The sequence below is a fragment of the Toxotes jaculatrix genome, chromosome 21, assembly GCF_017976425.1.
Source record: "Toxotes jaculatrix isolate fToxJac2 chromosome 21, fToxJac2.pri, whole genome shotgun sequence".
Lineage (NCBI taxonomy): Eukaryota > Metazoa > Chordata > Actinopteri > Toxotidae > Toxotes > Toxotes jaculatrix.
Window position 1 is genome coordinate 3844744 of NC_054414.1, and position 22701 is coordinate 3867444.

Consider the following 22701-nt stretch of genomic DNA (forward strand, 5'->3'; position numbering starts at 1 on the left):
CCACCTACTGTTCTTTATTTATAATAATCTCGCGTTTGGGCGAACGGCAGAATCCAGCGGCCAGGAAGAAGGAGATAGCCTGGTTCCTGTCAGAGCGGCGCGCCCAACCAAAATGTCCCTGGAACCTTACAGCCAGATTATTTTAGCCACGGCTAAACAAGGCCTTTCTTCTACAGAAATCTCTGCATGAATTTAACAAGAAAGCGGGACCAGAAGAGGATTTTCTGCAAGAAATATCTGAAAAGTTTGTGCTGCAGTTTAATGGGACTGTCCGACACGCAGTTGGAGTTGGAGGTGGTGAAAAGTCGTAGCTGAGGTTTGAACCTCGTCGTGCTACAGATGTCATTTTATGCCCATTCATCGCTACTGCAAGGAATCACTGGTATCCTTATTGGTGCGAGCGTGTTCAGTCTGATTGGATGTTGTATTATTCCCTGCATTAGAAGTGTCATTGTAAGGTCTATAGGTCAATCACACACCAGATGGCCTCTCTGGCTGAGACTCGTCTTCTGTCAGATGTTGAAAACCCAACTGATTTATTTACTGATTGGATTCCTCCTCTTTATGATGATGATGATGATGATGATGATGTTGATGTTTAGGTTTTGAATTTTTGTATTTTCCCCCAGCTTGCTATCAACCTAAGGACGTCTGTGTCCTACAAAAACAGCTAAATGCATATTTTCACATATATCAGCTAATGATGTTAAATATAATGATAAATGATCAATTTGTATTCTTTATTGTGACAATTACTGTTTAGTTGTGGACTGGTCTGGTCTAACATTTCATTTGTCCATGTTTTTTCTCTCTCCCACAGGATCCTACTCTTCACCCCTCCAACATCATGTAAATTAGCATATTGTATAGTTTTTACTGTTTTTGTATTTTGTGTACTGGTTTTTTGTAAGTTTACTTCATTTTTTCTTTAGATTTTGATTGTATGATGTCTTTTAATGAGACTTTATTTGTTTTGAGGTCTTTATTATGTGTGTAAAAGTCCAAATAAACTCTGTTGTGTTGCCTCTTTTGATATTTCTTAACTGTTTTGCAGACACATTTCCCAATGAGGACTGTTGAATGGATTTGACAGTTTTACTGTGCATGAACTGAAACAATAAGACATGCCTCATGAACCTTAAACACTAATAAAAGTAAAATCAAGTGAGCTCTTCCTACTGAGAGCTCACTCTGTGTGTATGTGTGGAGCAAAAACATAACTGGAGATTTTAGTAGTTGTGATGGGAAGGCCACAGGTGACACACACCTTTGAAAGAAATTTAAGTAGGGAGCTTTTGGTAAACTGTTGATACTACTTCATATTGTAACATGGTTATAATGACCATGTTGGAAGACAATTGACAGCAGATTCACTGGTTGACTTTGCTTTTGAACATACCTTATATAACATCTATATCTATCTATCTATACCTATATATCTATATATCTATCTATATCTATATATATATATTTATATAAATATATATATATGTTTTTGTGTGTATGCATAAATCTGGCCAATAAAACTGATTCTGATTGAAGTCTTTAATGCATAAAGCCATGGAGTCAGACTGAAAATGAACCCCTGGCAACCTGTGATCATTTCAAACACCTGTTCTGTGTTGGACCCCCATTCAGACGTTACTGCTGCTTTATGAGGGCAGTCACCGCAGGTCCCTCCTACCACTTCACCCATTAGTCCCGTCCAATCAGAGTCCAGTTTGAGCCGCGCCAAAAACCAGTCGCACCTGTTGCCCCTGCGCTAATCAAACCCATGTGACAGGGGAGGAGAGGGCTCAGCCAATAGCAGGGCAGAATCTTATGTAGTGCAGCTTATAAGGCGTTGGGGTAACACTTGCTCGATTTTGCTGTGGAATACAGGATACATCCGTGACGTTCTGTTTTGTCCAAGCTCTTTTTCTGGTTAGTGGAGCGAACTGAACTCGTTACCTGTAGACAGAAGAAGCCTGTGTGTTCATGTTTAGCAGGTTATTTGTTATTGTGCTTCCTGGTGCACAGTGAAAGCTGTGGCTGAGAGCAGAGAGACGATTCAGGCCTAGTGGAGCTGGAACTTCGGCGCGAGACAGGAGGTTCACGTGTCCGGAGCAGTCCAGAGGAAAAATGGCGGACGTGGAGGCCATGTAAGGCCCACACAGAACGTTTAAAATGCAGAGCTTGAGTTGATTTGTGACCAGAGGCTAACATGTTTGTTAATGTGCCGGGTTTCCGCAGGACGGACGAAGGGATCCAGCGGAGCAGCCGAGACCATTTGGGAGAAAGCACCGCGCCTGGCGTCGCTCATCGGCTCTACACTTATGCGCGCGTATGTGTGTGTGAGAGAGATCTGAGTGTTGAAGTGCAGGCTTGTGTCTTTAGCTCGGTTGAGATGGGCTTTGTAACCAGTATAGCTGCTTAGGAGTTTGGGACTGGCCAAGTGTTGGCAAGGCTTAGTTGTGGATGGATTCAGTGTGTGGAAGAAACTCGGCCTGCATAGGTTTGGAGCGCGTGTTTGCTTTTGCTGGGCTGTTGCGTCGGTGTTGTCAGTAAGTGGAAGCATATATGCAGTTGTGGTCTGGACATAATTGTGTATATATGGAAGCCTATTGGCAGATAGTAGTGATGCCTCCGGCAACACCGATGCGTCGAGCTCATAGTGCAAAACCCGTGTCGGTGCGCTTGTCGTTTAAAGAAAGTCACATGACTGATATAGGAACTGACACTGACGCGCAAAACTGTTTATAAAGAAGCGCATATGTTAACGGGATGCATCTGCCAAAAGAATTATGGAGCAGCCTCAAGCCAAAAGAAAGGTTTCCACCGTGTGGGACCATTTTGATCTCATATCGGATCCTCATCTGTTCCGTGTGAGCGGGTGTTTTCTACAGCTGGAGAAGTTGTATCAAAAAAGTGTAACAGACTGAATTTCAAAACGTTTTTTTTTTTAAATAAAAATATATTTTTAAAAAAGAAAATCCCAGTCCACAAGCATCCTCATTCACAACACGTTCACCTAGATTTTCATGTTATGATACATGTTCACATTATTTATTGACTGTATCTAAAAATATCAAAGATATTTTAAATTTAAATGAAGATATGAAATAATACAAAATAAAATACAATAACTTAAGTTATATTATTGTATATACTAGGTCATCAGATCAGTGTCAGTTGAGTCTGTCAACTAGGTTGCCTGTAGGGATTTTTAAGGTCCAGCAGGTGTCAGTATTCAGTGACACAGTATGGACGCAGTATCAATACAGTTTGGCAATGTGTCAAATGACGCCTCATCTACCCATCACTAGCAGATAGTGTTGGCAGCATGGGTTGAGTTGCATGTCTTGTTTCCAGGCTTAATTGTTCAGCAGTGTGGATGAGGCCATGGCCAGGGTAGGCCCTCAGCTGCACCTTGAAGTGTTGCTGAATGTTGAAAATTCCAGGTTAAATATCCAAAGCCTGTGTGTGCATGTGCCTTCTCTGCAGGAAGGATGAGCTGCTCTAGAGAATCATCAGAGGGTAAGAGAAAGCACATAAGTCAACATTGCTCAGTGTTTCTACATTTAAACATGTATTTGTTTGTGTGTGGAGCCCAGGTACGCCCCCTGCTGCATGTGGAAGTGTTGTAAGATGTTTTAACTTCCAGAGTTTGACTTGCCTAGCACCTATGGCTAATGTTGAGTGTGTTTCTTTGTGTGTTGTGCAGGATGGAGGAGCTGCTGATCCAGAGAACCATGAGGATGCATGTTGGCCAATACTGCTCAGTGTTTCTACACTGAAGGATTCATTTGTGTACACTCCCCAGCAACCGTGTGTGTACTGCATCTGAGTGGAAGACCTGGAGATAAAAACCTCAAGGACTCATCAGTCAGAGTGGTCATGTGACTGTCGGCCTGCTGAAGCAGGGATGGAACCAGTGTGTGTAGAAACACAGGCTGTGTTGTGTAGTTTAGTGTTGTCAGGTTTAGTTGTGGGTATTTGTCACTATATGGATGGCACTGGGGTCAGTGTGGGTTTAGTGTGTGTGAGACATAGTTGCTGCTTGATGGAGAATAAAACTTATGCATGCATTAATGTCTCCTCCTTTCTTTCTGTGTGCAGCTGCTTCTGGCTGAGTGGCCATCCAACTTTGAGGCCATGGGCAATGTGGAGCTCAGGTAAGGCCCCTGCTGCAGCTGGAAGTCAAGCAAAATATTACAAGTTCAAGGACTGACTTGATTAGTATCCAAAACCAATGTCTTTGTGTTTTTCAGCAGGAGGGAGGAGCTGAGTGAGAGGACCATTTGAGACCAGGTGAGCAAGAGCCACATTGTAGTGTTTCTACACTTATGCATGCACTAATTTTAGTGTGTGTGTTGTAGGTGTATGTGAGGTGGAGCTAGTGAAGGTGCTGCTGGTGAGGATAGAGCGCCATCCTGTGGGAGTGAGGGACAAACCGTGGCTGTTGTGTGTTGTCAGAGCTCTTTGTGGTAAGTGGATTAGAAAAAAATCAAGGGCTGTTTCAAAGGTGGTTTGTGTGCTGATGCTTCCTGTTTGTGTTTCTCTTGCAGGATGGCAGAGCTTATTTGGAGGGTCATGAGAGACCAGGTGAGACGTTGCATGTTGGTTAACATTGTTTAGTGTTTCTACACATGCATGCATTCATTTTTGTGTGTGTGTGTGTGTGTTAGTGAGAGAGAGAGAGAGTGCTAGGGTGAGTGTTGGAAGTGCAGGCCTGTCTTCAGCTCAGTTTAGATGGGCTTTGTTCTGTATCCAGGTGCATTGGAGTTTGGGTCTGGCTGAGTATTGTCAAGGCTCAGTTGTGGATGGATTCAGTGCCTGTGAAAAGCATTGAGGTCAGTGTAAGTTTAGAGTGTTTGTTCTTGTGTCAGTATTGTCTGTAGGTGGAAGCATATACAGTCCATGACAAAGGTCTTGTCACTCATCCAAGTTGGAGAAAAAACAAATAATAACTTGACTGGAATCAGAAATAGCTTATATGAAAGGCAAAGCTCTTTAGATTATGCCTATTATACCAAAATAAAGTTTTGTATCATTCATTGAGTTTTACCATTTAATTAGGACAGAAAGGTCAGATTGTGCTTGGACAAAAGTCTTGTCGCATACAAAAATAATGTGCTTTACAAATTATTCTTTATTTTGAATACACAAACATGCTACAATAACATCAGAACATAAAGTCATGGTGCCTTGGAAAAAAGAATTAATATCGTGTATGACTCCCATGAGCTTTGAGGACTGCATCCATATGTCTCGGCAATGACTCAGATAGCTTATTGATAAAGTCATCTGGAATGGCAAAGAAAACTGTCTTGCAGGACTCCCACAGTTCATCCTCCAAGCCTCCTTCTTCATCTTACCCCAGACATGCTCAATGATGTTCATGTCTGGTGACTGGGCTGGCCAATCCTGGAGCACCTTGACCTGCTTCACTTTCAGGAACTTTGATGAGAAGGAGTGCCATCCTGCTGAAGAATTTGCCCTCTCTTGTGATTTGGAATGTGATGGGCAGCAAGAATTTCTTGATAGTTCAGGCTGTTGATGTTGCCATCCACTCTGCAGATCTCTTGCACACCCTTACTGGATGTAATCCCAAACCATGATTTTTCCTCCACCAAACTTGACTGTTTTCTGGTTGAATCTTGGGTCCATGTGGGTTCCATCAGATCTTCTGCAGTATTTGCAGCTATTGGGATGCAGTTAAAGGATAATTCATCAGAAAAATCAACTTTCTGCAACTTTTCCACTGTCCATCCTTTCTGCAAGGTATATGACTTTTCTTTGTTTGGAGTCATCTGTGAGGACTGCCAGAGAGTAAATGTAGTTGTAATAATTTGAGTTTTAGGTCAATTTTTAGACAAATAGTTGATATGTAGATGAAACAGTGCAGGCTGTGCTGTGTGGATGTCAGATTCTCAGGCTTTAAACTGTGAGGTGTTAGATGCACCACTTAGACTTGATAGACTTTTAAAAACTCTGTCCTTTTCTTGTTTAAACAGACCAAACCTATGTTAGAGAGCTGTATGTTTTGGCTGTTGGCCTGTGGTGTCTGGGTGCCATAGTGTAAGAGTTTAAACTGTGAGGTGTTGGATGCAATAGTAAGACTTATAGGTAACCATTAGCTGTACCACTTTGACTTTAGACATGAATTAAATAAGTAGATGTGTGTAATAGTTGGCTTTATATGTCTGACTTGTTTGGTATGACCACATGTATGTTAGAGTTTGGCACTGTGACTTTTAGACTGTGGTGTGTGGACGCCAGGCTGAGTTTAAACCCAGATGTGATAGAGTGACAGATGTTCAGTGTTTTTACACATATCCATTAATGTCTCTCTCTTTCCAGGTGCATGTGGCTGAGTGGGGCTCTGGCTTGGATGAGGCCATATCCAGGGTGGAGCTCAGGTACGCCCCCTGCTGAATGTGGAAGTGTAGCAGAATGTTTCAAATAGGTTTGACTGTTTGTACCTGTATCTGATGTAGAGTGTGTTTGTCCTGTGCAGGATGGAGGAGCTGATCCAGTGCTTCACAGTGTTCCAGGTGCAGATTGCCTTTTTCCTCTGGTGACATCAGGCAGTAGAGTAAGTGTGGTGGGTGTTTGTGGACAGGTGAGTTTGGGGGACCCTGTACATTTAGCAGCATGTAGGAATTATTGTTGTATAAACACACTAGGGTTATTGGTTGGTGCCACCCCCCTGTATTTTCTTTTCTTTATCTTTTTAACGAGCTCAGCCAGGTCTTTTGTTTCCTTTGTTTTCTCAGGTAGTCAGTAATCTAGGCCTGGTTTTATTGGAACTTTTTTGGTTTTGTTTGGCACAACCACTGGTCCACATCTCCCCCACTTTTTCCATTTTGTTCCATTTTGATGTTTTCAAATAAACTAACTGTAATGATGCCACCTACACTGACTCTGTTCATTTGCTTTGGTTGCTTGTGTTACAGACCTGAAATCCCGAGCTTCCACCAACTAAGGTTGGAACACAAGTGGGGTCTCCTCAGGGATACTTTTTCCCAGGGTCAATACAAACCAACCAAAGAATTTTGAAGAGTCCTTGTAGTTTGGTATTTGTGTAAGAAGGATGTTTGACTTGCAGGACTTCATTGATAATCCTTGCATTGAAAAAGTTCATTCATGTGGTAAAGATGATTTGCTTTGTATAACAGCTCATTGTGGCATCCCTGTCCAGAAAACTAGTCTTAAAAAGGAAATTCAAAACACAATAGTGGAAAAACTTGCTGAGTTGAAGCTTCTGCTTGTTCCTATTAACCCTGTTTCAGCTGAGTTAGGGGAGGAAGTTGTTGGTCCAAGTGTTTCCTCTCTTTCTGATGGTAAAAGGGAACAGGCTGTACATGATACACCCCGAGGTGCTGGGATTGAGAGTGAAGCTGTTCCAGCCACTTTTCCTCGCTTTGACCCTTTTTCCCCAGGGTCGTCTGGCTCCAGTTCAGATGCAAGGATCAAGGTCACAATCGCTCGTCTCCAGCTGGAAGCACAGGAAAAGGAGAGGGTACGTAGAGCGGATTATGACCTTAGACTACAAGTTTGCAAGTTGGAGATAGAGGCTGAAAAAGAGATTAAGTTACGCCAGCTTGAATTGGAGGCCATGAAAATTTCGTGCAGATTTCACAAGGGTCTGACAATTCTGTATCTCTACTGGTCCTGACAAAGCCAAGCTTTGATGTGAGTAGGAATATATCCTTGGTGCCCACATTTTGGGAGGCGGAGGTTGACTCCTGTTTTACAGCATTTGAGAGGATTGCTACAGCACTAAAGTGGCCTGAGGAGATGTGGCCTGTCCTGCTTCATTGCGAGCTCATAGGTAAGGCACAGGAGGTTGTGTCTTCCTTGTCGTTAACAGATAGCTTGTGTTATAATGTGCTTAAAGAATCCATACTGCGTGCTTATGAGCTGGTGATAAAATGTGTTTTTATCTTCTGTCCCAGACAAAGTTCCTATGTCACGCCCAGTGGGGTCTAGTTCTGGTCACCCTCCTGTTGAAAAGGTTGAAAAGGCTAGGGGTCCATGGTCACCTCCCCGTGTACATCCTGAGTGCTTCTACTGTCAGAAAAAAGCTCACTTGATAGCTGATTGCCTATCACTAAAGCATAAACAACCCTCTAATCTCCAACAGCATGAGGCTGTCGGACATCCACGTCCAGACAGCTGTTGAGGACAACAAGCCTGACCCCTGTTTTAAGCCTTTCATTTCTGAGGGCTTTGTTTCATTAAGTGGGGATCCAAAAGATCAGCAGCCAGTAAAAATCCTGACACACAGGTGGATCCCAGTCCATTATCCGTGAAGGCATTTTATCTTTGTCACCTATGTCATATTGTGGCTTGAGTGCAGCTGTTCAGGGTGTGGGGATGAAATTTGTCTCTGCTCCATTGCATAATATACATCTTCAGTCTCCTCTGGTCAGTGGGCTCTTTAAAGTTGCAGTCCTTCCAGCTTTACCAGTAAAAGGGATTGACTTTATTTTGTGGAATGATTTAGCTGGGGGTAAGGTTGTGCCTGATTGATTCAAGCCCAGGGACAGACATTGCCCAAGAAGACCCTGAGATCTTCCCAGCATGTGTGGTTACCAGGGCCCCATCGAGGAATAATGACCTTGACCCGTCTGATTCTTTCCTAGTCACAGGGCAGTCCCCTGACAGCCACTTTACTGAGGCCGAGAGCCAGCCTGATCAGTCAGTGTCACCTCTCTCCACCTGAAAAGAGTTTATTTCAGCCCAAAACACTGATATAACTCTCTCAAAATGTCTCTCTTCTGTTGTTGAGCAGGAAGAGGCTCAGAAAATCCCATTCCAGTGACAGGTGAGCCGTTTGATAAAGTCCTCACTGATTGTGTGGGTCCACTGCCAAAAACTAAAGCATTTTTTTTATTGTTTTTTTTTTGTTCCTTTGTGTTCAGCAGGTAGCTGCATCTGGGTGAGTGGGACAGAGCTGATCCAGAGGACCCTTTGAGACCAGGTGCATGAAGGCCACATTGTGCAGTGTTTCTACCAGTATGCATGCATCCATGACTGAGTGAGAGAATGTTTGTATTAAAATCAGAAAGAAGGAAGTGCCTGCTTTTGTCTTTAATGCACTTTAGATGGGACTTAGATGAGTTGGGGGGGCACTGGGGTCCAACTAGGTTTAGAGTAGGGTTGTGCCCGATTCGTAGATTAATCGTGACGCGACACTTGACGATTCAGAATCGATTCATAAATGTTCAAAAATCGATTCTTTTAATAACGGAAGGAAAATGCAGCGGTCGGAACGAAAAAAAAGTAGCGCGTGCCCCCCGGACATATTATAGGGCCCTATGATTTCCGCGATCACTGAATCGCGGAATTGGATTAAAACCTATTAATCTATTAAATCTGAATCTATTTTTAACGCGGAATATCGCGGAATTTGACATAATTTGAGTGCAATGCTATTTTCGTGTGGAAGAGGAACGTGTGTCAGGGGAAAACTGCACGGAGGGAAGCAAATCTGGGTGGCACAACAGACTAAGCCCCTCCCCCTTCAAAACAATTCAAGCATGGCGAAGCGGCTACCTATGGCTCTGTGTTCGTCGGCGAAAAAACTGCGAAACTCGACGCGAACTGCTCGGCTCTGTACTGAGGGGTTAGCGTCGAGTGTTGCATATTCTGTCAACACTGTTGACTGGAAACGTAAGAATACGCGCAGTGACCGAATAGTGTCCAAAATCCTTATGAGAAACAATCTGACATGCACATACAATAAGATTTAAAAGGATTACTTTCTGGACATGTAAATCAAGATATCAGATTGTAATAGAAGTGGAAATATTGTCAATTTCCTTAACCTATTTTTTCTTTTCTTTTTTAACAGATATTTTTTTCATGTACATGTTCATAATAAAATAATCAAATCAGAATCATGTCGGTACAGCCACACAATATATATTTTTAGTATTATTATTATTGTTTTTAGAGAGATAAACGTGTTTTACTTCAATGAATAAATATGTAAAAATATACATTATTTTACAAGTAACTGAGAAAAGAAACATTCTATGTGGGGAAAAAAAGATTAATCGAGATGCATCGATAATCGGGGAATAATCGAATCGTAGCACTGTGAATCGTAATCGAATCGTGAGGTGACTGAGATGGCACACCCCTAGTTTAGAGTGTATGTTTGCTATTTCCAGGCTGTTGCACCAGTGTTGGTATGTGGAAGCACATTATGCAGTTGGGATCCGGACACAACTGTATATGTGTGGAAGCCCATCAGCAGGTAGTGTTGGAAGCACAGGCTGTGTTGTGTAGTTTAGTGTTGTCAGGCTTAGTTGTGGGTATTAGTCACTATATGGATGGCACTGGGGTCAGTGTGGGTTTAGTGTGTGTGTGAGACATAGTTGCTGCTTGATGGAGAATAAAACTTATGCATGCATTAATGTCTCCTCCTTTCTTTCTGTGTGCAGCTGCTTGTGGCTGAGTGGCCATCCAACTTTGAGGCCATGGGCAATGTGGAGCTCAGGTAAGGCCCCTGCTGCAGCTGGAAGTCAAGCAAAATATTACAAGTTCAAGGACTAACTTGATTAGTATCCAAAACCAATGTCTTTGTGTTTTTCAGCAGGAGGGAGGAGCTGAGTGAGAGGACCATTTGAGACCAGGTGAGCAAGAGCCACATTGTAGTGTTTCTACACTTATGCATGCACTAATTTTAGTGTGTGTGAGTGAGCGAGAGAGAGTGTGTGTTGTAGGTCTATGTGAGGTGGAGACAGTGAAGGTGCTGCTGGTGAGGAAAGAGCGCCATCGTGTGGGAGTGAGGGACACACTGCAATTGTTTGTGTGTTGTCAGAGCTCTTTGTGGTAAGTGGATTAAAAAAAAAAAAAAAATCAAGGGCTGTTTCAAAGGTGGTTTGTGTGCTGATGCTTCCTGTTTGTGTTTCTCTTGCAGGATGGCAGAGCTTATTTGGAGGGTCATGAGAGACCAGGTGAGACGTTGCCTGTTGGTTAACATTGTTTAGTGTTTCTACACATGCATGCATTCATTTCTGTGTGTGTGTGTGTGTGTGTGTGTGTGTGTGTGTGTGTGTGTGTGTGTGTGTGTGTGTGTGTGTGTGTGAGAGAGAGAGTGCTAGGGTGCGTGTTGGAAGTGCAGGCCTGTCTTCAGCTCAGTTTAGATGGGCTTTGTTCTGTATCCAGGTGCATTGGAGTTTGGGTCTGGCTGAGTATTGTCAGGGCTCAGTTGTGGATGGATTCAGTGTGTGTGAAAAGCATTGAGGTCAGTGTAGGTTTAGAGTCTTTGTCAGACATTTATCTGTTTTAGAGCTGGTTTGGGCTTTTTAGGCAGAGCTATAAATTCAGCTTCTTCCTTATTACTTAAAGCTATTTTTTTTTTTACATTTTAATTATTGTCACTTTATTTATGACCAATGACTTATGACTTATAGGTATGAATTTTATGCATTTATTTATTCAGACATGTTTATCCTCTCTAATATATTGTATTAAGCTGCTCTCTTGCTTACTATATATATCTGAGTGTGTATATGCACTCATTTATGCAGGAGATGCTACGTTGTGTGTGGAGACACCTGGTTGGTGTCTTAAAGGGAGAGTCTCAGACACTGTGCTACACTTCCAGCCTTTTACACACTCTACCATTGACTGGTGTAGCCCACGGGTGGAACCACCTCACAACAGCCAGGATGATCTCAGAGACGACCTGTCCGTCAACTCCTACTGCCGAATGGAGACGGATGACGACAGGGATGAGGTGTGTGTTTGTGTTTTCTCTGGAACCTTTTAGCCTCACCAGCAGCCCCAATTCACCACCTGATAAGGCACAGTCTTGTATCCACTCCTGACTAACTGTGACTGCTGTACAGGCCCAGGAGGGGCAGGCTCTGCTCTGTCTACCGACAGAGTCCTCCACCCAGCTGGGGGAGGGGCCCGAGCCGAGCGAGACCTCACACGACAGCATTCGCTCATCTGACACGGCCCGGCTTCGGCGTTTCTGCCAGCCCGCACACAGTCGCACCAAACACCACTCTGGATCCAACGTGAGCTTCAGCCACGACACTGAGGGAGGCGAGGACGACCAGGCCCAGGTAAAGCTTAGACCTGAAACTGTACGAGCCGTTGTGAAAATAGGAAACATGCTATTGATTCAGTAAGCTGATGTAACTTTACTATTCCTGCTATGTTGTGATGGTGTTGGTCTTTTCATTTCTGTCCCATTTGTCTCCAGGACGTTGCAATGGGCTGCCCAGAGGTGGAGGCAGAGGACTTTGTGTGTGACTACCACCTGGAGATGCTGAGCCTGTCACAGGACCAGCAGAACCCAACCAGCATCCAGTTTGATCATCTCTCCTGGCAGTGCCACCTGCCCTCCCTCAAGCCACTGGGCCTCAACATCATGCTGAACCTCTGCAACGCCAGCGTCACCCAGCAGCTCTGCCGCTTCTCTGACCACCTGTCCAACCTGGCTCTGCAGGAGAGCCACGGCTCTGTACTGCCTGTCTACGTACCCTGGGGACTCTGTGAGCTTGGAATGACGGTGCTGCTTTGACATCTGGTTGGTTTAGAGCCACCTGTTAATACCATGACCTAGTTTGCCTCATAGTTTGGCTTTTTGTTAGGTCATGTGAAAACACAGTGATCAGAGGCTCAGAGGATTTTTCTTCAGTGGTAAAAGCTGATCTGGCTTTCATCCCACTCAGCATGAACTCCAGATTACATTTTACCCCAGAATAAAGTCCTTGCATAGATTAAATTTCCGAGCACTGTGAGAAGATCTATTTCTCACATGGTCTTCATGATAAATTAAGGCTACAAACAAGTTGCTGCTATGTTGGATTGATGGACTGGAGTGGGAGTACTGCACCTGGCTGAACTGCAAGTCAACCATAATTAAAAAATGTCCCTGAAGGGCCCTTCCTATAGAGAGCTGCGAGTTCCTGAGTTCTTGCTCAAGTCCAGTTTGCTGTCCAAGTGGACACCCAGGTATTTGTTCTCCTGTACCACCTCCACCATCTGTCCCCTAATGAAAAGAGGAGTAGCAGGAGTCCTGGGTCTCCTGAAGTCCTCCGCCAGCTGCTTTGTTTTGCTGATGCTGAGCTGCAGGTGGTTCAGCTCACACCAGTCCACAAAACCAGCCACCGCCCTCTGGTGACACATCCTCCCCCCTGATGCATCCAGCAGCTGCAGAGATCTGAGAGCTTCTGTAGGTGGCAGGTCAGAATGCCGTACCTGAAGTCCGAGGTGGACAGGGTAAAGGGGACAGGACAGTCCCCTGTGAAGCTCCCGTGAGCAGTGGCTGTAAGCAGCAGGTTGTAGCAATCACAATCATAGGTTTAAACCGCTGAGACTCAGCATCTGTCCCACTCCTCACCAGATGATGGCAGTGATGTGCAGAGTTGTTGTTGGCCAGTAAAGACATTCAGCCATTTCCCAATGTTTAGGTGTTTCACTGTAGGCAGAGGCTCCGGGTTGGTGTGAAACATCATTTAAACTGATCATCAGTATCAGATGATGTGCTGTTTGTGGGAAGAAAGAGAAGTTTTCAGAACCAAATTAGATCATGTCTTATTATCTATTACCCTCATCTTTTCCTTTGTGTGTCTGTTTGTGTTTGTGTGTCAGGATTCACTCCCGGTGCAAGGGAGCTGTTCAAACAGGAGAACCACTTGGCTCTGTACCAGCTGCCATCTGGAGAGAAAACCAAGGAGTTAACCTCCCGCCACCTTCATTACTTCACCAAACGCCAGCCTCCCATGTCCCACCTCATCTCTCTGTTTGTACGAGACTCCTCCTCCAGTAAGTCTATACACACTTCAGTCAACCTGTGTCGTTCTACTGCTCTGTTTTCTTTTATTTTACAGTTTTCAATGAAAAGAGCGGATTTTTTTCTGATATGTACTTGTTGCATTTTGCTGTGTTACTTGTCCTTTGTCTGTCTCTTCACCAAATAGATGAGCAAGTAAAAAAAAAAAAGGTGTTTGTGTGTATTTTCATGTCTGCTAATGTTATTCTCACTGTCTTTCTCTAACCTCTCTGTTGTAGATAACATCCAGATGCTGTCACATGGCTCGGCTGACCTCATCCTGGAATCCTGCACTGACTTCTGGGATGGAACTGATATCTACCCCCTGTCGGGCTCAGACAGGTGCCGTCACACTGATCGCTCTTCTGTGGCTGTAAATCTTGAGTCAGACACAAGTATCAAAGTTTCATAAGCACAGCACAGGTGATATCATCCATATCTACACTCAGCTGCCACTTTATTATCCATGAAGCTCATCATGTTCAGGTTTTCTTCAAACTGTTTTAGAGACGTTGCTTCAGCGTTCTGATCATTTTGGAGGCTGCAGTTTGTGATGCTGTTGAACTGTACAGTATATACAGAGGTCTTTCTGTTATTTAACCTGCCCTCACTGATATCAATAGGGTGGACAAAATAATAGAAGCTGCCACCTGAGTGTTTATTTCTACACTCTGCTCTTGTGTTACAGAAAGAAGGTCCTGGACTTCTACCAGCGGGCCTGTCTGTCAGGTTACTGCTCAGCCTTTGCCTACAAACCCATGCAAGTGTCACTGTCAAGCCAACTCAATGGGAAGTGTGTAGAACTGGCCCCCGGTCCCAGCCTCTTCTCTGGAGTGGAGCTGCCCTCCACCACCCCCATCAAATACAACTCCTGTAGGAACAGCTGGAGCTCAGATGGTAAGAGTTAGTGACGGAGGGACGGATTAGTTAAAGTAATAAAACAGTAACAACACAACTCATTTTCCCTTGTCATGTGTGCAGAGGGTATAGGTGAGGGGGTGGAGCGTGAGGACTGCGTCCAGGCCCTGAGTGGGCAGATCTTCATGGGAATGGTGTCGTCTCAGTTCCAGGCGAGGCTGGACACAGTCCGGCTTATCGATGCCCCGGTCACAGCTTGCATCCGCTTTGTTTACTTTTCTATGGAGGATGAGCTCCGCAGCAAGGTGAACACACACAAGCTCCAATAAACATTTGATAGTATCTAGTTTATGTTGGATGAAGTGATCAAGGTATAGTACTCTTTCATTTGGACAATAAATGGACTCCTTAATCTGATGTCTCTCTGTGTCTCTGCTGACAGCACATTGTTTTTTCCACATTCACCAAAATAAATGTGCATTTTGAGAGTATGTGTTTATTTATTTTGTGTCTGTGCAGGTTTTTGCTGAGAAGATGGGTTTAGAGACGGGCTGGAACTGCCACATCTCTCTGACCCCAAACGGAGACAGTCCCTGTGATGGAGCTCCATCCAGCCCCAGTCACGGTTCCCTGCACGAAGACCTGAACCAAGGTACCAAACCTGTGTTTGCACAACCTGAGGATATTATTCATTTTATTACATTTACTGTTGGGGTGCACTTCATGACTGTCCTTCTGTCTGCAGGTGTGATGTGGACATCAATGTAGGTTGTCAAGGTTTCTGTGTTTAGTCTTGCTGTTTAATTACACAGACATAGATTTATCATTTGAAGAGTAAACCCACATGATTTCTGGATCAGAACTCGTCAAATTATGACATTACCCTGTTCTATGGGGTGGTCACAGTTTGAATTACATTGTATAACTTTACATGAGATTTTCCATTTTATGTTAGTTTATGCTTCTTTTAGGGGAAATAACAGAAAGGAGTCCTGTAGAAGTGCAGGTCTGACACGAGTGATGTCTGTTCATTTGAGTTTTACAGAGTATCTCTAACTTTGCCGACTGTCTTCATATGTGATTCAGATTCTCGGGATGAAGCAGAAGGTCCTTTGCTGCCAGTTTCCAGCCCACAGACAGTGATGTGCCCAGCTTCCTGGAGGACTGCAACAGGGTAACAATACCTTTTATTAAAACCACTCAAGCTACAATGGAGAAATATCAGTATCTGTTTTTCATGCAGCTGTATAATACAGACAGATTCCTCTGTCTTATGCTTTGGTAACCAGCAGGAAATTGTGCTTTGTTTTGAAATTATTTTACATTAGTCTGAATCATTTTCTCTCCCTGCCCTTTGTCAGGCCAAGCTACCTCGTGGGATCCACCAGGTCCGTCCTCATCTGAAGAACATTGATAATGTGCCTCTTTTGGTGCCACTCTTCACTGACTGCACCCCTGACAGTCAGTATTCTTTATGTGTTTTATAGAATGAATCACTCTGCATATGGGTAATTCCACTTTTTTGGAAAACTTTTTCATCTTACTTTTTAAAGATGTCCTCTGACTCCATTGTCTTCCTCTGCCCCTCAAGGGTGAAACTGATTCTAATAAGGAAAAGTGATGATTAATAACCAACGAGGCTTATTTCAAGGAAAGAATGAAAGATCTGTGTCACTGTCTGTGTCTTTGATATACTCAGTGTTTGCTTTAGAGTACTGTAGACATTTACTTACAGTGGAGTTCTCTTCACAGCCATGTGTGAGATGATGAAGATCATGCAGGAGAACAGGGAGGTTACATGCTGTCTGGGAAGCTCCGCCAATTTCCGCAACAGCCGCCTGTTCCTACAGAGTGACATCAGGTATACACTCATTAATGAAGTACATCCTGTTTTTTCAAATTTGAAAATCAATGTTAATGAGACTAGATTTTCATTTTTATCACAATTAAAACCAGTAAAAATTCTGAAGCAATATTTCTGCTATTAAAAAAATGAAAACTCATAGTAATACTATCTAGCCATGCAGAGAGTTGTAGTCTTGTTTGTCAGGGTTCAGGGATACCTGTCACTGAGATTCCTACTTCCATCTCATTCAAATAAACCGTGGTGGCCGTCCGGCTCTGTCTGAAAAGGAGAAGAGGTCCTTTAGACTCCGTTGGCAGCGGACTGTCCAAAATTGATGGACTCTGGAGTAAATGCAGTTTTGTGAAACATATATTCAAGCAGTTTTGTGAAAGATGATGCAAATAGTGCAAGTGCTGGAACAGACATTGTTTAAGTTATGGTTAACACTTACCTTTACCTGTCTTGTGTTCGCTCTGGGGTGCGTTGCTGAAAAGAGTCCCCTAGGTCAGCGGACCGTGTTAAGAACGTTCTGGGTACGACCAAGTGGCAGGACAAGAAAGGGGGGAGTCTGGAAATTGTATTGTATTGTAAAATGTATATATTTATTGTAATTATATTTATGGTGTTTGTTTTGGGGTTTAGGTTACAGCAGGCAGGTTATTTTAAATATTTTGGTTAAATATAGTATTCACATTTTTTTTTAATATAAGTCAATTATGCTTATGAATGTATGTTTAGGAACACCTGTGAATGTATGCACCCAATCACACCTACCAGAACACAGTATAAAAGGGCACCAATTTTAAATCTGCTGTTGTTGCTGGTTAGGTTTCACCTATGGTTTGCTGCCATACCTGTGCTGCTGTTAGAAAATAAATATATGTCTATGCATATTCCATCTTCGCCTTGGCATTTTCTTCTTTCTGAAGTCTCTGTTGGCAGAACGGCCATTCTAACAAGTACAAATGCAATTCCTTTCACCTCCATTGTACTAGATGGAGACAGATACCTCACTACTAGAGGTAAATGGGAAAATATTTTCTAGTTTGTGTGTACTGACCCTTTAACAGCTTGCCATAGTCCAGCAACATTGTTTTGACTGATTATACAATAATTATGTAACAAACTACTTCTCATTCTCAGTCCACATGATTTTTCATCGTCCTCTCTCCACAGCATCGCTCTGGACCCTCTGTACCCGTCTCAGTGTTCGTGGGAGACATTTGGCTATGCCACCGGAGGAGGCTTCAACGGAGACGCTGAGGGTCTGTCTCCTCTGAGGCTCTCAGGACAGCTCAACAGTCTGGGCTGCTCTGTCACCTTCCACCAAGGAGAGAGCGTCAGCATGGTCAAGCTCATAGAGCAGGTTGGACACACACACACACACACACACACACACACAGATACACTAAGTCAGAACGAGACACTTATATATGAATTCATTTGCTTTTTGGGTGAATCTTTTCCAGGCGCGACACACGACCTATGGCATCCGCAAATGCTTCCTCTTCCTGCTGCAGTGTCAGCTCAGTCTGGTCATCATCCAGGTTAGAGAGCACTTCACAAACTCAGAGCATGTGGATTTATATGGATTTATATGTACAAATACATTTCTCTGTGTGTATCATTGCTAACAGGCTAAAAGGCTAAAGACCTAATTAATATTGTGATGTACATTTCTGAATAAATAAATGAAGGAAGTGCTTCTGGTGTTTGTCCGTAGTTCTTAGCCTGTCTGGCTCAGCTTCCTCCTCCAATGAACACCACTGACATCCTCTGGCTGTCCTGCTTCAGCTGCCCACTTCTAAGGTACACACATAATAAAACACTGTGAACTGACAACACTGTGTTATTTCACTGTGTTTATACATTATAGTAATGGTCCATTTGTGTTCTCAGTGTGTCACTTCTGGGGAAGCCTCCAGACACTTCAGTCATGGCAGTTGCCACAGGGAAGAACCTAGATACCATTCCAAGAAAGGTGGGATCCTGCCTCTCAGATCTTCCACATCTACTGAACCTAGAAGCCTCACTTACTGGATTATTACTGCTAAAGCTTAGACAAACATTTATATAATATTAATTAGTAGCATTTAGTGTACATACTGTGTAGTGATATAGTGGAAACTTCTTCCAGTCAAATGAAGTCTCTAGAAAAATATTCCAGGAGAAAACTTTCATAAAAGCAGTAATGATAATGATAAATACCACAGACAACAAACAGCTGCTCTTTCTGCACCTTGTGTATTTACTGCATCTACACTTGGGGCCATTGATCAAACATGAATGACTAGTTATGTATACATGTACTTCTGTGTGCTTTTTAATCTCCTTTAAACTGTTACTCCTCTTTGACCAGACCCAGAACTACTTCCTTGGCTGTTTCCTGTTGAAGTTTGCTCTGACAGTGTGTGCCTACCTGTTGGCCTTTGGGTTTACGCTGCAGGAGGTCTGCCTAAGCAGAGGCAACAACACCACCATCACCTGCCACATACTCACAGCCAGGTAAAGAGAAGCACTGTCTCTAACTGTCCCACTGTCCTAAGTACACCAGCTGTACCAGCTGTGAGAACAGACACACTAGAATCGATGAACTGATGAATGAAGTAACAGTTTTCCTGTGTGACTGCAGCTCTTCAGACGAGGCTCCTCAGTGGTTCAGTGAGCTGTCTAATGGCCTGCTGCCGACTCAGAAGGTCATGGCAGGGTTCCTCGTCTTACACACAGGTAGGAACTCTCTCTGTCATATTGAATACTGTACTGTAAGCTGTGGTCAAGCTTACTCGTGTCTTTTTATATGATTCAAACCAATCCCTTTCTTCTGTTGCTCACATTGTTGTTCACATTCTCTTGTTGCTGACCTTATTTTCCAGTGGTGATCTCCCTCAGCTACGTCCACCGCTCTCAGCCTCTGTGGAGAAAGAGTCCGTTCAGCAATACCTGGTGGTGTCTCACTGTACCTGTGGTGTAAGTTAGCACATCATTTGTATGCTCTATGGTTCATCTGTGTTTAAGCCAGTTTAGCTCTTACATCCTCAACGGTCCTGCTGTAACTGTAAGAGATTTTAATTTAGAACTCTGTGTCAGATATCACCCACTGCAGCACCACACAGAGTCGCTAAGTAGAAAGTTCTAGAGTGATCATCAGAAGAAAGACATCATTCATGTAGCTTGTTTCACAGTTCAGTGACTGACTAATAAAAGTAAAATCAAGTGAGCTCTTCCTACTGAGAGCTCACTCTGTGTGTATGTGTGGAGCAAAAACATAACTGGAGATTTTGCTGAGTAGTTGTGATGGGAAGGCCACAGGTGACACACACCTTTGAAAGAAATTTAAGTAGGAAGCTTTTGGTAAACTGTTGATACTACTTCATATTGTAACATGGTTATAATGACCATGTTGGAAGACAATTAACAGCAGATTCACTGGTTGACTTTGTTTGAACATACCTTAAATGACACACACATATATATATATATATATATGTATGTAGTTTGCATTATCCAGATTCAGACTGACCCACTGCACTTTTGGTATTTGTGGAAAAAAAGTAGTTGTGTTATTGTTCTGTAGTGCCTGAGAGCAAAGGAAAACCAAAGTCAGATTCCTTGTGTGTATGCATAAATCTGGTCAATAAAACTGATTCTGATTGAAGTCTTTAATGCATAAAGCCATGGAGTCAGACTGAAAGTGAACCCCTGGCAACCTGTGCTCATTCCAAACACCTGTTCTGTGTTGGACCCCCATTCAGACGTTACTGCTGCTTTATGAGGGCAGTCACCGCAGGTCCCTCCTACCACTTCACCCATTAGTCCCGTCCAATCAGAGTCCAGTTTGAGCCGCGCCAAAAATCAGTCGTACCTGTTGCCCATGCGCTAATCAAACCCATGTGACCGGGAAGGAGAGGGCTCAGCCAATAGCAGGGCAGAATTTTATTTATTTATTTATTTTTTTTTGCAGGTGAGGGGTGACGCTGGCTCGAGTCTCCCGTGGAATACGGGATGCCTCTGTAACGTTCTGCTTTGTCCAAGCTCTTTTTCTGGTTAGTGGAGCGAACTGAACTCGTTACCTATAGACAGAGGAAGCCTGTGTGTTCATGTTTAACGGGTTATTTGTTATTGTACGTTCTGGTGTACAGTGAAAACTGTGGCTGAGAGCAGAGAGACGATTCAGAATCAGAATCAGATTTGTTGGCCAAGTTTGTACATACAAACAAGGAATTTGACTCCGGTTTTTCTTGCTCTCATGCAGTACAACAACAAAACAACAACACACAACCAACGGAACAACAATTTTATTTCATTTTATTTATTTATTTATTTATTTTCCCCAGTTACTAATGGTGCAATGGGTCAGTCTGAATGTGGGTAGTTCAAAAAGATAACTATATAACTATTTACATATATATAAATATATATATATTCAGACGATTCAGGCCTAGTGGAGCTAGAACTTAAGCATACACTTATGTGTGTGTGAGAGAGATCTGAGTGTTGAAGTGCAGGCTTGTGTCTTTTGCTCGGTTGAGATGGGCTTTGTAATAGTGCTGCACGATTTGATGAAAATGTGCGATTGCGATTATTGTGGACAATATTGCGATTACGATATTCTAAATGAATGGTGTCATGAGTCCACTTGCTTGAATATCAGGGACAACACAGAATAATGATAGTTTGTGTATTACTCAACTCAAAACATACACGACACACACAAAAATACAAAACCTGAAGATTACAGACTGTTTGTTCCAAATAACTTAATATCAAAAAATAAAAAAAAGTTTGAAAATAAAGATATTTTCAAAATGCATCCGTGATAGTACGTTGTGGTTCTTTCAGGCGGTTTTCACTTTTATCTTTCACGTTACTTGGTTGGGCTTTTATTTGCATGCGCTCATCGAATTTTTCTGTTGTCTCAAATGTTGATAGAGATTGGTCGTATTACCTGGAGACGTAGCGACTTTAGCTTTGCAGGTTTTACACAGCACGTCTTGCTGTTCAGGGTCGTGATACCTGAATCCAAAGTATCGCCATACAACAGAAGTAGCATTTTTTTTCCCTACCAGCTCTGCTTGTCCCTCATGTTCCTCCTCAGCGTCCATGTCGTTCACTACTGTTTGCCGAAAGCCGGGTAGTCACGTGACCATACCTGCGGCTGCCCACAGCGTGTGGATGTGCCGTCAATTACTCCACATTGCTTTACATTGAACATGACATTAAATCGCAAATCGCAGTCTTTTATGCGCTTACGTAATCGCACAGCGTGACATCGCGATTGCGATTAGATTAATTGTGCAGCACTACTTTGTAACCAGTATAGCCGCTTTGGAGTTTGGGACTGGCCAAGTGTTGGCAAGGCTTAGTTGTGGATGGATTCAGTGTGTGGAAGAAACTCGGGCATCCGTAGTTTTGGAGCACGCGTTTGCTGTTGCTGGGCCGTTGCGTCGGTGTTGTCTGTAAGTGGAAGCATATATGCAGTTGAGATCTGGACACAACTGTGTATATGTTTAAGCCTATCAGCAGATAGTGTTGGCAGCATGGGTTGAGTTGGGGGTCCTGTTGTCAGGCTTAATTGTGGGTAACTTGGTGTGGATGGCCCTGGGTTGGGTATAGGGTGCGTGTTCAGCAGTGTGGGTGAGGCCATGGCCAGTGTAGGCCCTCAGCTGCACCTTGAAGTGTTGCTGAATGTTGAAAATTCTAGTTTTAATATCAAAAGTGTGTGTGTGCATGTGCCTTCTCTGCAGGAAGGATGAGCTGCTCTAGGGAATCACCAGAGGGTAAGAGAAAGCACATAAGTCAACATTGCTCAGTGTTTCTACATTTAAACATGTATTTGTCTGTGTGTTTAGCAGGTAGCTGCATCTGTCTGAGTGGGACTCCAGCTTGGATGAGGCCACGGCCAGTGTGGAGCCCAGGTACGCCCCCTGCTGCATGTGGAAATGTTGTAAGATGTTTGACTTGCCTAGCACCTGTGGCTAATGTTGAGTGTGTTTCTTTGTGTGTTGTGCAGGATGGAGGAGCTGCTGATCCAGAGATGTAGCATTTGATGCTGCGTGAGCTCTGTCCTTTCTGCAGAAATGGATTACTCTGTAAACCTTATCTTATAATAAAGTATCAAAAGACAATAACTGTCTAAAGAATTCTATTTCACTTCTCATCAGGGGTAAAGTTTTTTTCCACCACAAACGTGGCGACGAGGATGGGATTGGAC

General features: G+C 43.4%; 1 pseudogene; it reads left to right on the plus strand.

Moving 5' to 3' along the window:
- Positions 1-9527: 9527 nt before the first annotated feature.
- Positions 9528-22267, plus strand: LOC121175601 (annotated as a pseudogene).
- The last annotated feature ends 434 nt before the right edge of the window (positions 22268-22701 follow it).